This window comes from Labrus mixtus, chromosome 5, assembly GCF_963584025.1.
Source record: "Labrus mixtus chromosome 5, fLabMix1.1, whole genome shotgun sequence".
NCBI lineage: Eukaryota > Metazoa > Chordata > Actinopteri > Labriformes > Labridae > Labrus > Labrus mixtus.
Window position 1 is genome coordinate 87,139 of NC_083616.1, and position 6,574 is coordinate 93,712.

Here is a 6,574-nt window from a genome sequence, read left to right on the forward strand (position 1 = left end):
GAATCACATTTAGCTTCTAATATCTAATATTATTTCAGATCTGTATAATTCCGAATAAAATGAAGCGAACTCTGCATTTATAGCTTTAGGAGAAGTAAGTCATCTTTGCTCTGTATTAATAGCCACAATAGTTGAGTATTTTTCACATTTCTGCAGACTCAAAGCAAGAAGACGACTAGGCCTTGAACCATGAAAATAGTAATTCCTTCTAGTCCTATGTATTTGGAATTCAGCTCTACTTTTTAATAGATTGGTCAAATTAACTCTGGCTGAATCTATTTTCTTTTTTATATCCTCAATATAACCATCCCTTTGCTGAACATGGTTCAGGCTTTTGCAAATCATTTTCAAGTGTGTTAATTTTGACCAATCTCTGACGATTAAGGTGAGAAGCAAAGGAGATTGCTGTATTTCTTATAAATCCTTTAATTGCTGCCCATAGAGCTCGAGGGTCTTCTACAGAGTTCACATTATCTGCAATGAAAACTTTAAAAGTGTTCCTGAAGTGTTCATAATATTCATTGTTTTTAAGTAACATGGTGTTAAAGCGCCACCTAGGGGATCTAACCGGAGTACCCGTTAATGTTAACTCTGAGGCGATAACACCATGGTCAGATAGAGAGTTAGTATGAATTACAGCAGAGTGAACTTCAGTAAATAAGTTTGCAGAAGCCAGCAAATAATCAATCCTAGAATAGCTTTTATGTCTGTCTGAGTAGAAACTGTATTGTCTTGAAGAAGGGTTTATGACTCTAAATAAATCTGTAAAGCTAAAATCACTTATCAAACCTTGGAAAGCTATTGACGGGTGGCTAGGGTAAGCTGGTGCACTAGATCTGTCCAATAGGGGATCAAGGATGGCATTCATATCAGCATCAATAATTACTGAAAAAAAAAAAAAAAAAAAGGTACATAGAGTGTTACTGACTTGTTCGAAGAAATCTGAATTAAATTGGTAAATCATTTATTGATTGTTGATATTTGCAATTGGCTGTTTTTGTACTTAACGAGTGCAAATCAATCAGAAAAAAACCTGTTTTACTTAAATGGCCTCTCAGCGGGAGTCTCGTCGGCAGGTTGTGGTTGGGCCTCTGGTGGTAAGGGGATGCCATGAGCCATTGAAATGTTGTGAAGGACACAGCACACCAGAATTATCTTGCACTCTTTCTCAGGGGCTTAAAGTAACTTGCCACCAGCTGTGTCCAAACACATCCAACGACCCTTCAGCAGCCCAAATGTGCGCTCTACTACGGCACGCGTGTGGGCATGGATGTTGTTATAGCGCACCTCTTGTGGGGTTTCAGGATTCGTAAATGGAGTCATAATCCAGGTTTTAAGGCCATATCCCCGGTCACCTAAAAACAACAACATTTTAGCATAAACAGGATAGAGGCTAAAGATTAATAAAATATAACATAAAATATGCTCACCAACAAGCCATCCGTTTCTTAGAGCTCCTGCCTCCACAGTGCTGTTGTTTCAAATCAAGGAGTCATGGGTGCCTCCTGGCCAGCGGGCCACAACATTTAGGATGTGGCAGTCAGCATCACAGATTACCTGCACGTTGATGGAGTGGTCATTTTTTTGATTCATAAATTGCATGGAGTCGGCAGATGGAGCTTTGATGCTCACGTGGGTGCAGTCTATTGCTCCAACAGTGTTTGGCATTCCAGTGATGCCATGGAACCCCCTCTTCACATCCATCTGGCTTTGTTCGCTATAGGGGAATTTTATGTAGCTGGCAATTTGTCTGATAATGTCATTTAAGACCTTTGGGACGGCACAGCTCAGAGAAGGCTGTGAAATCCGCCTGTAGCCAGGAAGCCTAGAGTGGACAGGACTTGGACTTTAGGAGGAACTGGGTGAGAGCGGTGTGTCTGGGCGCTGAGATGCCGTTCCAGGGAATTACAGAGTTGCAGCAATACATGCCTTGGCAGTCGGAATCGGCTGATGAGCCATTCGTCACACTCCAACATGTTCTGACGGTCTTCAAGCAAGGCTAGATCTGCCATCGGTTACTTTCTTGGACATAAACTGTAATCAATTTTGTTCCCTGCATGCCCTTAAATAGGCTCCAATTAATCAACTGGTTTTGGCAAAAGATGCGCAAATTCATGGCACTGTTGGTGGGAGTGGTCGACGATATAATTAACATAAAAAATTTGACATTATAACATGTACATTGTCATATTTTTAATTGTAAACTAAGTATTTAATTTAAGATTCAATATTTTAAGTATGATAAGGGTGAAAAGGCGTCAATTTCATGGTTATTTAATACATTTAGTCAATTCACAGTTTTTATTATTGAATTCCAGGCTTCTTTCTAATATATTTTAAGTGAACAGTAAATCAATTGTTTTTTGTATCTTCATTTAGGCAAAGAAGAGATAAAAGTAGATGGTCTGACATCTTCCACAGAGGTGAAGTGTATCTGTTAAAAGTTATATATCCTGTGATTTTTTTGAAGTTTCATAAGAGGATTGTAAAAACAAGCTACATCTAAAATTAAAATCACACTGAGTCATACACCAGCTAAATGTTAAATAGAAAGGTGATGTTTTCTTTTCCATTTACAATCAACAGAAACTAAAAATGACTAATTTCAACCTTCATCTGCACACCTGTTACAGAGGTCAGGCTGGGGTCACAGTTTGAAGGAACCTCCTCCTTCTTTCACCTGTGCCAGACACCCTGCTCATCCACTGTGGTAGAAATGACCTTACACCAGCAGCTCTCCCAGATGAAGAGTCCTCTCTGCCATCACCCAGAGGAGCTGATCGACATCTGCACAACTGAAGGTGGACAGAGTCTGGAGCTTTGTGACAGTGAACAGTGAGAAGGTGGACAGAGTCTCGTGCTTTGTTACAGTGAACAGTGAGAAGGCTACCACAGTCATCCTCAGATAAAACACAGAGATCCTGGTCAATATTCAATGGTGCTATTTTTCTTTCCATGATGTTGCCCTGTGTTTGAAAGGCCAGATGCTGGAGGGTTGTGTTGGATTTGCTTTTCCATCATAGTTTAACAGTCAAAAAATCATCCAGGATCTTTATACTTTATTTGATTTTTGTTGGGATTTCTTTGTTAAATTATGTTTTATACTTTCTCCTATGTCCCAGCAGTTCGACCTGATGGTCTCCCTTACTTATTTTCCACATGGTTAATGAAGCCAGGGGTTGTTTATTGAAGTTTTTTTTTTCATAAAATGTTTAAATAAACTTTTTAAAAATCTGAATTGACTGTCTCTGATTAACTGGAGCACTACAACGTGTTGGTCACAGTAAAATAATTTAGCAGTTAAGTTTATAGCTCACATTTGAAAAGGCTTGAACTGACATTAAGTTCTTCTTGACCAACAACAGCTAAGACAACAGCAAAGCTAACAGACGAGCTCAGCTTGTCACAGCCGGTCTCGTCTGAGATAAATGGCCTTCAAACTTATTTAATATTAAACATTTAAAGCCAATAAGCATAACAAGATAAACATGAGATTCCATTTCCATTTATTCAATCACAGACTTGTCAAACAGTCTGGCATGTTGTGCTACTGTTTTCAAGAGTTAACTGAAGAGAAGAACTCCATCGAGAGAGGACAGGAAACGCTCAGGGGACGAGTCCTCCATGTTGTCAGGGGTTGTTGATGGATCTGAATCTGAGGGCATCTTCTGTAATAAAGAAAAACAATCATGGAGTTAAATGTAAAGTATAATGAATTTTACTGTGATGTTTATGCCTCAGACCTGAAATCAGATCTGTCCTCAGGTTCTGCTAAACTTCAGGTTCTAAAGTTTGTTTTAAAGACATGATAACTATTTAAGAGGAAAAACAAAATATATAATAAGACATGATCAATCCAATAATATGATCAACTTTATGGATTTATGTTTTAAATTCCTGTCACTTTCTATTGAAGATTATTTTAAACTGTCATCACATGGGCCAGCCTGATAAATTAAACTAATGTTAAATATTCTCATAATCAGATTTGTGTGCAGAACCTCACCGGAGCGGGCATCGGAGTCTGGACTGCTGTTTCCTTTAAGCACTGATTTCCTTTTAGACAGAAAGAAGAACAATTTAAACATGAACTTCTTGCAGAATGATAGAGGCTGTTAAAATCTTCTGCTAGTCTTCCTTACATTTTGAGAAAGATTATAAATTGTTACTAAAATTACTTTGATGCTGATAGCGGTTACAATAACACGGTCCAATCATATGAGAGATAATTTTACCTTTGAGTCCTATGTGAAGGCGTTCTCTTCAGAATCAGCACTGCAAAGACAAGATGATGGCGTCCACCTTCACAACGTGCTGCTTCAGTCTGGCTGCATCACGGTCACCTACAGGAACACCACAGAAATGCAATCAAAGTACTTCACTTTATTTATCAGAGGATGTACTGTATGCAAAGTAGATCCTACAATCCTCAAAAAGATTTGAGACTGCTTTGTTATTTGAGAGCACAGATTGTTTCTTTTCCCTTCTCTCTGTTTGCCTGTACATGACCTCTTAGTGCTGTAAAAGATGCTACAGTAAACCCTGGATCAGCTGTGTGGATGGTGTGACTGTGTGGTAAAGCTTTATTAAAGTTGTCACGCACATACTCATATGCCTTTGGAGAGTAACAGTGCAGTGTGGTGGCAAACTGCTTATAAAATATAAAATAGTATTTTATTGGTGAGGTACCCCAATCAAAGCGTCCTACAGAGTAGCAGCAGCGGGCTGTAGAGGGAGGAGACGAGCGCATTATGGAGAGGAACGCACCGGAGGGGGCGAGCTGGGGGAGAGACGAGAGACCAGAGAAAAAGGAAATCCCAGTTTAAAATATAATGTTGGTGAAAAGAGGGAAATAGGACGATATAAATGTCAATGTTGAAATTCTTTTGAATGCAGAGGCTGTGGATGTTCAGTTTTCTTTGGCTATAAAAAGGCAACAATAGCCTGTAGTTTAATCATGGTGTTTCTCTTCGTTAACGATTATTGAAGCGAAATAAAAAATAAATGCATGACATTTAAAACATATTAACATGTGTGGGGAAAAACACGATCTTTATGTCTTCTTTTATTGTACCTATGTCTCCTCCTAACTACAATAACAGCAGCATGTTGTGTGTAACACTGGTCTCCTGCATTAACACCTTCCTTTCAAAGGTGTTAAATACAGACACCGTCACAATCACCGCAGGTTTTGTCAGGTTTTGTCAATTTTTAGTACAAATTCTCAATCTTCATTAAATTTACAGTATGATCAACTTATGACTGTTGAATTGATGTGTGGAAGACAATGCAGAATATTTATCACGTTTAAGCAGCATGATGCTCGGTTAATATTGCATTACACTGCCGCTGTTTGTTGATGTTTGCGTTCACGTTTCAGTTAGTCTCTTAAATCAGTAACAATTATATTGAATCAGATCTTACCTTTAGTTTTATCTGGATACATAGAGAAATATTCTACCCTCGTATATAGTACTATGAATTTCACTCTGCACGGTGAAAGTAAAACCTGTTATACTCTCGGTATAGCCCACTTATCACTCAGACTGTAAACATGTACACATTAGTAATGATGCAGGCCAGATTACAATTATTTGGCTTTGTTTTTGCCCTAGATACTTTTTTGAGACCTTACCAGACGTATTTATTTTTGCTGTAAAATAACTGTACAGTCAATGAACCGCATGAGTGGATTTTATATTACGATTCCTGGTTTTAAATACAATTTAAATCACAATAATGATAAAACAATATCAAGAAACATAGCATGTCAGTTATTAGGTTTGCTCAAATAAAATAAAAAGATAAATCATGCCGGATAAGTAACCTAGCTTTACAACATTTCGGCTAACCTTAGATTACTTATGTGTTAGCTAGCTAGATAACGACTTTAACCAATGACACATAAATCTTAAAAACTGCAAAGAGCCCTTAGATCCAACAGGTCAGTTAGAACAGTTTACTGCAGAACAACTCATTTTGCCAGCTCAAAAAAGACGAAAAAACTGGACGGAAAAATTCAATGGCGTCTCGGCGTTCCTTTGCTACGTAACTTTGCTATTCACAAACAGAGCTACGCAAGATCTGCGGCTGTCAATCATCATCAAATATGACGTAAAATCCCGTTTTTCAACCTCAAATAACTTATTTAAAACAAACTGCAGGCCCTGCTTCAGACTTATATGCCCCCTTGATTGATCCAGAGTTTTGTTGCGTCGTATTGGACATGTGACGTTTTGATAAAAATTGTTCAAGGATTTCTTAAGATTACAATGATTAAAATCCCCCAAAATAAAATTAGGAGCATCCGGGGATATGGACTGCAAGTTGTGTATTACTTTAAAGATTATGTCGGCAGCAGTTTTTGGTCAGCTTTAGGATGAATGTAGACAACAGTTACAAATATCTGAGGGAATTCCCTCGGGAGATAGAATGGCCTTACCGACACAGACAGAAGCTTGATATCGGGAAGACACAGCCGCTCATGCAGTTACATTACTGCACCATCTGCGGTTGATGTACAAGCATACTCCTCCTCCCTGAGATTTACCAGTCACATCACTGTTTTGATCCA

At 38.4% G+C, this 6,574-nt stretch overlaps 1 long non-coding RNA gene across 1 annotated transcript; it reads right to left on the bottom strand.

The window, feature by feature from the left end:
• Positions 1-3,091: 3,091 nt before the first annotated feature.
• LOC132973657 (uncharacterized) lies at positions 3,092-5,221 on the bottom strand. Its single transcript, XR_009673048.1, has 2 exons — positions 4,236-5,221; positions 3,092-3,668 (listed from the first exon to the last, which is right to left on the bottom strand). It is a non-coding gene; the product is annotated as an uncharacterized LOC132973657 (long non-coding RNA).
• Positions 5,222-6,574: the final 1,353 nt, after the last annotated feature.